At 40.5% G+C, this 11,326-nt stretch overlaps 1 long non-coding RNA gene across 1 annotated transcript in view; it reads right to left on the reverse strand.

The window, feature by feature from the left end:
- Positions 1–3,689: 3,689 nt before the first annotated feature.
- The window catches only part of LOC109296980, a 10,052-nt gene continuing 2,415 nt past the window's right edge, over positions 3,690–11,326 (reverse strand). Inside the window, exons 2-3 of the long non-coding RNA XR_002097125.1 lie at positions 6,070–6,139; positions 3,690–3,963 (exon numbers count right to left, since the gene is read on the reverse strand). This is a non-coding gene — a long non-coding RNA (uncharacterized LOC109296980). The remainder of the gene's footprint in view (positions 3,964–6,069; positions 6,140–11,326) is intronic.

The following is an 11,326-nucleotide window of genomic DNA, read 5'->3' on the forward strand; positions in this document are numbered from 1 at the left end:
TTTGCCATAGCTTATTCATGAACAGAAAAGCTAGCATTAGGGCTGCAGATAAAATGAGGAGAGCACTGGGAAGAAGAAAGCCAAGTAAAGGGGGAAATCTGTGAGGAAAGAAAAGATGGGGCTGTTAAAAGACAACAGGAGAAGAGTGAAAGAAGGGTGGAAAGGAAGGAGAGAGGGCAGGGAAAGAAAGAAAATTGAGGGATAGCTAATAATAGGAAGCAGTGAAAAGTACAAGGATAGAGAAAAGAGAGAGAAAAAATGAATAAACAAGATTCACATGAAAGGAAAAAGAAGGGCTCGAAAACACTGTTTTAGAGGCTTCTGCCACTGATGCTGCTGTGATGGCCCTGGCCCTTACACAGTGTCAAGTGTGCTGGCAGCACTTAATCAATGCTATAGAATAACAATCATGCTCTTTTTTTTAATAATTGACACACAGTGCTGTTTTCCATTGTGTCAGTTCAGCAGCATGCAGACAGGCTAGCATCAGTGCCCATGATAGAAACTTTGTGGAAAGGTTCTTGCGGTGAACATGGAACAGTCAGATACTCAATACAGATCTTTGAAGCTTGTTAGCAAGAGATCAAGGAGATACCTTTTTCAGTCATCTCGTAATAATATAGCAGCAATTTATATGGCGGCTGGTAGATAACCACTAGCAAGTAACTTGACAAGCCCGCAGAGGGATGACTTTTGCTCAGTGTGTATGGATTATGCATGTGCTTATCATCTGGGTCCTCTGTGGTCCTCGGGATTCCCTACAAAATTGTCCTACAAAGATCTGCATCCCAGGCACAAGCTGTTGCTTAAGCCAGTGGTCTATGACTCCTGAGGATTCGTTACACAGGCTGAGATCAGTGGAGCCAACCTTGGCCAAGCTTCTTTTTCCAGCAGTGCTGGTGGAATCAATCCTCAAGGGGCAGCAAAGTCTACTTAGCACTGCTAAAATAACACAAAGCAGCCAGGCTGAAGCCCATCATGTTTTTTAATATCTTTGCCTTATTTTAAGTAACCCAAGAAGTGAAATTACTACCATTTGCTAAGAAGGCTCTTCCATTGTCCAATTGCTTTTACAGTGAGGTCTCTCTCACTCAGAATATTGGACCAATAAGCTCTTTTCCTCACTCATTATAACCTCTTCCTAGTGACCCAGGCCTTCAGTTCTCCCTTGCTTTTTGTTGTTGTTGTTTGATTCCTGATACAGATGTAATGAATACTAAAAAAAGCTCCTAAGTATCTGACAGTTTGGCCCCAATGGTCACTTAAATGAACAAAATTACGCCCACTGATTTCAGCTGGCGTTGGTGAACCTGGCTGCTATCTGTGCGTGCCCATGTACAGCAGCTAATTGTTGGACACAAAGTTGAGATGCACACCTCTTGATATGCCAAGCAGCATCAACCTCTGTAAATATGTGTGCTGCTTTTTAAAATAGCCCACCTTGGAATAGGAAACCATTGTTTTGTTTGTATGTGGTATCCTTAATGCATAACATCACAAAAATCTTTCCAACTGTAGCTAAAGAGAAAACCAAGGTTTCAAAGGTGAAGTTAAAGACAGGAAAGCCAGACTGTGATTTGTTGGGGAGACCGGAGAACAGAGTAGGGGTTTTATGAGAGAAAATGCAAGCTCCTGGGATGCAGGCTGCAGGAAGTGATGGAGACACAGCATTACTTCACAAGGTCAGAGGGATGCAGCTGTAGTTAATAAAACCCCCCCAAAAATCCCAAATAAACAATCAACCCCTCTCTCCCCCCAAAAACAGACTTTAATCATGAATTCATGAATTATACAGGTTTTATTTAACAAAGACTTGTTTAAAAGCAAAGCAAATGAAAGCAGCAACTGGTCTTTGAAAATAAACCTCTGAGCTCCACAGTCAAAGGCTGTTATAGACTTATTCTTTTCTCAGTCAGTGATGAACTCAGTACTAATTAATTTAGGACACACCTTTCTGAAGCTTGGTTATTCCCTTGGGCAACAGCTTTACCTCACATTAATTTACAGTTCAATGGCAATTTTATGGATACTTGATCTTTTATTACTGTATAACCTATATAACCAGGGTTGAACAGATTTTGCTAGTAGGATAAATGATAACTTGGTTGTAAAATGAGTCATTGGCATTGCCTTTTCAATACATTACAAGCCAGATTGTCAGAGGCCTTTGCTCTGCCATGCCGTGGTGGTGGGGCATACAGGCAGGCAGCCCTTCTTTGCACAGCTGCACAAGGGCTTTTCACAACTGCAAAGCATGGTCCACTTGTCCTCTGTGGAATGAGAACACAGACAACTCATGCTGGTTTCACCTGTGCCCCACCATCTCGGCTCTCTTGACTCCAATATTCTCTGCAACCCAGTAGCTCACTCCCACCCTGATGCCTGGAGCTGCCCTGTCTGCTGGAAGCACAGTCTGTCTCAGGAGGCTTTGTCTAACTAGCTGCAATCCAGATCTTCTTGAGCTTCAATCCTTTCGGGTTCTAAGCACTCTGACTGTACTATAATACAACACGTAAACACATTAATTGACCCCATTGACTTCATTTGCACTGTGCATATGCCTAATTTAAGCACATGCTTATGTGCTATACAGGACCGGAGCCAGAGGGCTCAGTACCTTACATGACCAACCCTAAGTAGGTACTCCTGATGGACAAAAAGAATTACCCATTTTGGAGGCAGACAGGTCACTGATGCTTTTCCCTTGGGTTCATTCTTCAACTTGAATTTAAAATGCCAACATCCATTACTCTAAAGAGAACAAGGCCAAAGTGGCCACATTCCTTCCTCTGTCATGGCGGTGGAAACCCAGAGTGACTTGTAAAAGAAACCAAATTCATCTCAGTCCCCAAAGCTGTTGAGGCTCACATCAGTTCAAGTGTCAGAAATACAGACCAGTCCTCTTTCATTTAATGCAGAGGGGGAGTTGCTTGTTAAGATTGTCTCTGGTGGAGCAGAAGATCCTGACTGTTCAGCTCCTGTACACAGCAATAATGTCATTGATGCAGGAATCATTTGTCTTCGGTGGCACTTCTTGCATGTGTAATTGCTTGCTAACATGAATAAGCTTTGCATGATCTGGTTCTAAGTGAGAAGTAGAGGAGAAAGCTGGACAACGCATATTTTAGCAGTTAACATGTTCATTTAACTGCTTTGGTTTTGGATAGTTTGAGAGAAAATGAATGAGTTTTTGGACAGTTTGATGATTCTAAAAAGTCACAAATAACCCTCAACTTTCCATTTGATGAATGAATAATTCTGGACGGTGTCACTAGAAAGTCATTGTCTGAGACAGCTGTCTGCAGGTGGAGTCTTGGTAGATTTTTTCTGTCTAAATATATTTATGGCATCAGAAGGTATCTGTTTAATGTTTACCAGGGCACACCTACCACCCTGTAGGATTATGATAGCCCTTGTATCATAAAAAATACTAAACTAATTACTATAGTCTTTGGTGCAACTCTTTACTGTATGTATTTATTTTTTATTTCTTAGTAAAATCTTCCATCTCTTTTACATACCTATACTGTCCTGTTATTTTATCTATGTTAGGCACAATATCCTAGGATATATTAACCTTCTGGAACTTAGCTCAGTTTGGAATAAGTAATAAATATAACCCAGAAGTTAAAACGAGAGAGAGAGAGAGAGAGAGAGAGAGAGAGAGAGAGAGAGAGAGATTTAAGGGTAACAACCATTATTGTGGGCAAAGGTATATCAGTAACTCATTATTTTGGATCAGAATATGTATGTTCCCCATAAGTTAAATACCCTATTAGATTAATTTTGTTACTGAAAATAATTTATATTATGTAGCTTGAGATAAAACTTTAATTGAGCACTGCAGTTTTAGAAAATGGCTTTATTATGTTTATAAAAAAATGTATGCCACACTATTTTAAGACTCCAGTCAGGATAGAATCCAGTGCAGTGAACAATGCCAGGCCTGGAGAGCAGTTCTCTCTAAAGAAAACAGAACAAAATATCAACGTGGTACAAAACAGTGACTTGACCAATATTTCAATTTTAGATAAAATCCATCTTCAAAATGAATCAATCAGGTTCTTATGGCACAACAACACTTTTTAAAAAAAATTGGCACTAAATTTATTCAAATGCAATATTTCTAAGTTGCTGTCACCCTTCCAAATATATCTTAAAGGGAAAGGAAATGTCTTTTACAGCATTAAATCCTATTCAGTGGTACCTAAACAAACAAAATATGCAGCTTCTTTGAATGTGTGTGTTCCTGCATGCATGTCTCATTGATGTGCTCAATAATACAAGATGATTGCATTTATGGAAGGTCCTAAGGATTTTCAGTCTCAAACTCGTTTTAGGAACTTGGGAGGTCCAGCTGCCTTGGTCAGAGATGGGAAAGAGTTTGCCCTTGAAAAAATGGCTTATGGAGGCCCTTCTGCTATTCAAGAATGAGAGCTGTTTAATGCATGTTCTATGACTTATAAAGCTCAGATCTGGCTAATCTTTATTCCATCCTTCTCCCCCACAGGCATCATTCAAGCCCAAATTAAGCCAATCCAAATCCCAGGTGTCAACCATCTGAGGTTGGTGCTTCAAAGCCTGAGCAATATTACCTTTGTTTTGACTAGTAATTCTTAATCATGCAAAAATATGATCTTAATTTTAAAATGTGGACTCTGCAATAACAGCAGTAATAAAGAACTCTTCTTAAAACTCTGTGTATTACTAAGTAATGTGTACTGAAGGCCATAAGTAATAGTTATAGGCAGCTTTGAACTCCATGACCTGGAGATGGCACCCTTTCCATTAAATTTCTTTCTTATCCATGGGTAAGCGTGATACTGGAGATTCACCATATTGTTATACCCGAAAAAGCATGAGCTAAAACGATACTGAATCTAGATTCATCCCATTTCAGAAACCTAATTCACTTCTTGAACTGACAGTAATATGGGCTGCATGGTAGAATCAAACCTCTCCAACCCACTGTTTGCACTCGCACTCTTTGAGCCATATCAGGACATGATGTCTAGGCTGATGGGTTCATCCCAGACTCAAGATACTTCCCTATCCTCTCGGGATCAAGTTCTGGCTGCAGATGAACAACCAGCACCAGACAGCCAACACCATACAGAGTGCCATACATACTACTTGCAAATGTCTTTCACTAGAAAGCAATTACTTACTTTAGCCCAGGGTTTCCTACTTTCCATTTATGCCACTCAAAACAGCTTATCAGTGTATGCCCAGTGGTTCACCAAGGTATCTTCATTACATATGTTTCAGGAAACAGCACTTGCAGAGTGGGTGTACCATACTGCACTGCCACGCATGCTATGGCATCCCCTCATTCTTACTGCAAGAAGCATTTAATGAGAACTAGAAAGTCATATAATGGAGCCATTTATGTATGTGAATATGGCATCCTGCACTTGGACAGGCTGAGAGGCCTACTGGGACATTGTTTTGTCAAGGTCCCCTCCAGTCACAGGCTTGGATCACAAATGCTGACATTTTCTGAGGTGCCAGAGGGAATTAAGATGCTCAATTCATTGCATGTCAGTAGAAACAGAGCCCCTAATTCTTGGAGGCATTTGAGTCTCTCAGCTAAGGATACTGCTTTCAACTTCTTCTGGCATGCAAGACCTAGAGCCAAAACCCCAGAACTCTGCATGCTGCTAGGTTGTACAAAGAGATGTAAAAATTAGCCTGTAATCAGAATCTTAAATTCTTCCTCTTGTTATTAATTTATTCAGTGGGGGGAAGGCATTTCATACATTAAGTTTTAGTGTCTGTTATTTGATGGTAATCAATTAATTTTTAACTATCTTTCAACCCTCTTTGAAGTTCTATAAATACCCTAAGCTAATAGAGACATTTTTATATTGGGAATGCAAATCCACTGTGAGCTTATTTAAAAAAAGAAGAAGTCTGGTATAGCATGTTTGTTCAATGTGTTATTAACTCAGAAAGAAAATTGAGCCATACTGAACAGCAGAGATCTGATTCTGGGGGTTGCAAACAATTCACAGTTAAAATGACTCAGACTAATTCACATTTTTTACAAGTGAGAAGGTTCAGAATGACCTTGAATTGAAAGCTCTGGACTTGCCCAGCTGTTTCCTTTCACTGTGTCCAAAATGCCTCAGAGGTGATGCTGTAAAAATGATGGAGAGAGAGGGAGTGAGAAAGAGAGAATAATTTTAGGGGTGGTTTCAGCATCTGAGATCCTGAAAGTGGATGAATAACATGAATTTAGATTGATTTAGTTTACACTTTCCTATGAGAGAGAGTTCAAACCATTTTATTTTTGATGGCAAATGTCAAGAGCAAACACTGTAGAAAGTTTGCATAAAGGAAGATCTGAGGGAGCACAGGAGCATCAGCTGGTCATAAGAAGTCTCTCATCAGATTGTTAAGTTGAAAAAAAAATCTTATGCTGTCAGAAGTGAAAAAAATCTGAAAATTTTAACATAGTGGATTTCAGCCCAGCTCCCTCAGGTGTGCGGTCTCTCAGCAGAACCCTGAGTAGCTTTCCCCGTCGTTTTTTGGCACCCGTATGACAATTCTCAGTGCAGCTCCTCTTTTTGCTGAAAATACTTCACAGACAACACCGCAGGTTGTGGAAGTTGCTCTTAAGAGCAGCAATTCACTCTGGAGGGATGAAAAGACATAAACGGAGGGATGAAAAGACATAAACTCTCAACTGAGGCAGAAAATACTCAGACATATTAGTGGCCTTTTTTAAAATTTACATTTTCCCTGTTAGTTCACCCCTAGATCCTAATGCGTGATTTACTAATTAATTACTATTATTAGCTAATGGCAGTGAAAACTGAAATTACTGCCTGCCTAAAGCATAACAAAATTGACAATAAATTTATAGTTTGTGAATCACTTTCTTCTACAGGTCTGTTAGCAAACATTAGAGCTGTGGCTGCCTAGGTCATTCCATGAAAGTCATCCTGAACACAGGATGTCATGGCTTGGATATGGTAGTTGTGGAGCATTGCTCTCATCTTTGCCAAGGATGTACTGAGAAAAGGGGATAGCAAATAGGGCTCTGGTAGGCGATCACAGAGTGACACCTTGTTTAGGCAAAAATTGCTCTTACAAGTATGGTAGTTCTCTTGCTCTCTCTCGGTATACACGTAATTTCCCTTGTATCAGTGAAGATAGTCCTGTGCCAAACAAGGGAAAGAACAACCAAAAGCAGTAGCATAACAAGGGCAGGGTAAACGGCGCACTAACCCTGGCTGTAAATTTAGAGTGGGGTGTCAGCAGCATCCTGTAGTGCTCCATAAATCTACTTTCTGGTGTTCAGCATTCCCCCTTCTCCTCCCTCCCCTGACTTTTCAGTGCTTGGCATCCTCATACTTTCCCACCCCTGGCTCTCTGGCAGGTGATATCTCTGACCAAGGGACAAAAAATGACTAGTCATGACTCTGGCCAATAGAATCATGACTGACAATTGACAGTGACATTTCTGTCTTAGATGGGATATTTCCCTTTCTCAGAAAATGGCATATTCTCCAGCATACAATTGATAAGGGGATTTGAGAAGGGGAACCATGTCAATTCAGAGGACCATCTTAAAACTTAAAGCTAAAACTCAAACAGGGGTGGCCAAAGTTAGACTCCTAAATTCTTATGCAGATTTACTTAAGCAAGGGGCCAGATCTGTAAAAAGCCTCAGCATCTAAAGCTCCTACTAGCAATATATATCAACTAGGGATACTGCTCAATAGCCACCTCAGGAGCAAGGTGATAAAGTATCCCTAGTCATGTCTAAACCATGCCTCAAGCAGCCTTGGCGAGAGTCACTCTCAACCTGGAAAGATGCCAGTGAAGCTCCTCTGAAGGTGTTCCTCTCCTGCTACTCTCAAGATCTGTCTCCAGCATCCTTGAGAATGGGTGGGGTAGTGCTCCAAAGTGGCTTCACTACCTCATGTCTAGGATTCATGTGTGTGAACAGGAGCAAATGGTCAGCCCAAGTTCAAGAGCAGCCTGCCTGGAAGCACTGGCAATACAGTGTAGACTTATCTTTTGTGTCCCAATGGTTTGAGTGAAACAAGGACTTCCAGTGACTGGATAGTGGAAAGGAGGCATTTTAAATAAAAAAAAGATGCTGTATCTGAAAAGGAGAATATCCTCTTGTTTTTACTTCTCCAGTCTCATTTTCCACAAATAACTTTCCATAGTACTGTGCTAATGAAGCTATATGAGTAAGTGGGACTGAGGTTTCCAAGTCACTTGAGTACTTTTGAAAATGTTAGCCAATAATAGCATTGGAGGAAATCAGTACAGAGTGGTCACTTTCAATGTTGTGTAAGGTATTGTTCTGCCTACACAGAGGATGGGTCTGAACCCAAGATTTTCATCGGTATAAGCAAATTATCAGTGTAAACCTAGTGTAAATCTATCATAAATAATCCCATGCCACATCTTCCTTACTACCAACTTAATGGCTTTGGCTGAGAGATGTCTACACTTTGTTCTCTATCTCAGGGCCTTTGGTAGATGCCAAGAGCTGGCCAAGAACTATCTTAGTCTGGCATTAAAAGACTGCCCATAGAAAATAACCCTCAGACTGAAAATGGGAGCAATTCCACCCAGTAACCTAACTAAGGTGGGGTGACTGGGGCAGTAGCCCTGTGCTCTAACTTGGGGGTGAGGGCACAGAAAAATAAGAGGTGCAGCTGTTGTTAGTCAGCTATGCTGCCGGCACCAGCACCCAGGAGGTGCTGCTGCCCTGTGCCCTGCCCTATACAATCCTAGCAGGATCTTTAGATGCTGAGGACTTTTACAACTATGATCCCTTGTTTAAGTATTAAGAATTTAGGGGTCTAACTTTGGGCAACTCAACCAGCAAGCTGCCTTGCTATGCCCCAGATACCAACAGATTCACAGTCTGTCTTGCAGTCAGGTCTCTGACCAAACTTAAGTTGCTGAAGTGGCTCTCCACTACAGGTGCATGTGCAGTGTTTGTTTGTATAACAATTACTTTCTTTCCCAGTCTGAAACAGTGGGTGATCTCCAACGTTGGAACAAAATCAATAGGCAGAAGAAAACAGTTTAGAAAAGAATGACAATGAAGTCACTCACTCAAACAGGAAGTTAGCAATGCATTGTTAGAACAAAAGAAAAGAGCCTAAGGAGACAGCTTTAATGTAGCGCCTAGATACCATAGTGACCAACAACTGCATGGATACATTAGGTAGATTTAAGGTAGTTTAGACATCCAAGACATGTAGGAGGCAACACAACTATGGCAGGATACCAGGGCAGCTGCCCCAGGTGCCAACATTAGGTGTGGGGGGAGGGAACAGGGTGACCAAGCAGAAAAATATCTGGTGTGACTACAGCCACGCAGCAGCAGCCAGAAGTTGCTGCTGCCCCCAGCACCTGGCTGCCTTGTTATGCCTCTGCTTATAGGTCACATGAAGGAAATCAACAGAAATATAGTGTACTGAATATTCTATCCCATTCAAAAATATACAAAAGAAAGCAAGAACCAGCAGCGGCCAGCCAAAATTACGAATGCAGTTCCATTTAACAGAAAATCAATATGACAATAAGATGCCAGTAATGAAAGAAAAACCACAGCAGTGTCTCAATAAAGATTTCAAATTACAAGATTATAAATGGAGAGCCACAGTCATGTTGGACAGGCAAATATGACCACAGCAATACTGGATAGTTTAGGATAAGTGCCTGCAGTTTCCAACAAAGCCAACGGGAGCTACAAACGTGCATCTAAGGGCAGGATTTGGCTCTAGGACTTGAACATGAATAATCATGGCAGAGAGAGATGAAATCCTAGAAATAAAAGACTTGCTTGTGAGAAACCCATATAGCCAAACCCATGGGGAGATCCTTAAAGGAAATCTCTGCCATTCTTTATTTCCAAGGTTCTTGTACAATCTGGTGGAGGTTTTTTATTAAGTACAGACACTATTTATTAATAATAGTATTAGACTCTTTTATCCAAAGAGCTTCAAATATTTTCTAGACATTTATTAAGTGAGCTTTACAGTGGTCTCAGTCCTGTTCCTATTAATGATATCAATGGTAAAATGCCTTGCCCTTTAACTTTAATAGTACAGGATCAAGGTTATTGTGCAGAAGCAGGTATTCATCTGTTCATTTTACCAAGCAGGTAAACAGAAGAGATGTTGAATGGTTTTGCAAAGTGATGCTTGAGACAAGTGTGGCAGAGTTGGGACTTCCAGGAGTTCTGGCTCCTAATTTGATATTTTACCACCAGTCCATTCTTCCCATTCCAAACAGTTGTGTATTTAAGCAATATATTAAACACCATAAAATTATAAACTTCTTTCTTGCACATGATTATAATTAAACAACTCTGTAAAGTAAAACATTAGCTGCCGGGAAGACATGCTGTCCCTTGTTGCTTACAAAAATGTATTCATTTCTGAACAAATCTATAAGGTGCCATCCTACCCTGCCTTCTGTCTTTCTTACACTGTCATCAAACGGCGACCTTAGGAGGTTTAGTGTGGGGGAAGGAAGGGGGAGAGGAGGGCTTACGTGTCTGTGGCTTACAAAAGGTTAATGTCCCTGTGCTTTTCTATCTGAATATCTTCACAGCAAATGGATTAGTGAACTGTATATTGATAAAATTATATCAGAGAAAAGGAAATGGGGGAAGATTATATAGAATCAGGCTGTAGAGTCAAAATGGTGGAAGTCTGTAAATTGAATATGCTGGTGATACCAAAGAGAAAAGCGTGTAGAAAAATGATAAATTAGCGAAGAGAAAGCTTCAAACTCAGGAAGCATCTAGGAAAGGAAACTTTAGCAACATATTAGGAAGAAAACAGAGCAAATGAAATGCCTAAACTGCAGACAAGCTAAACTCAAAAAGAGAGTGAAAGAAACTGCAAGTATTAGCATGTGACAAATCTGTAAAGTCAGGAAAATGACACACCTCTAAAGGGAATGATCTACTACCAGCAGAAAAGACAACAGCCTAGATTAAAAACAGGAAAAGTCATTTAGTAGCTGAATCTTGCTGAATTCTGGCAAAACTCCAAGAGACACCCAAATCTACATGTATCAAGAAACAAAGGCGCTCATTAGAAGAATGAATCTAAATCAATATTGTGCATGTTGGAGACAGCCAGGGTCCAAACCAGAGAACATTCAAAAGCACTAATGAAAATTGTGTTTCACAACTCTGTCTTGGTTGGATTTTTTCTCCCCTTTTCAAAAAATGGCATATTCTCCAGAATACTACTGATGAGAATCCTGCCAGTAACTCAATAATATTGGATTCCCCCCTTACAGCCACTACCTGAAACAAAAAAAAAAAAGAATAACC

The sequence above is a fragment of the Gavialis gangeticus genome, unplaced genomic scaffold, assembly GCF_001723915.1.
Source record: "Gavialis gangeticus isolate Ggan-Ray unplaced genomic scaffold, GavGan_comp1, whole genome shotgun sequence".
In the NCBI taxonomy this organism is placed as follows: domain Eukaryota; kingdom Metazoa; phylum Chordata; order Crocodylia; family Gavialidae; genus Gavialis; species Gavialis gangeticus.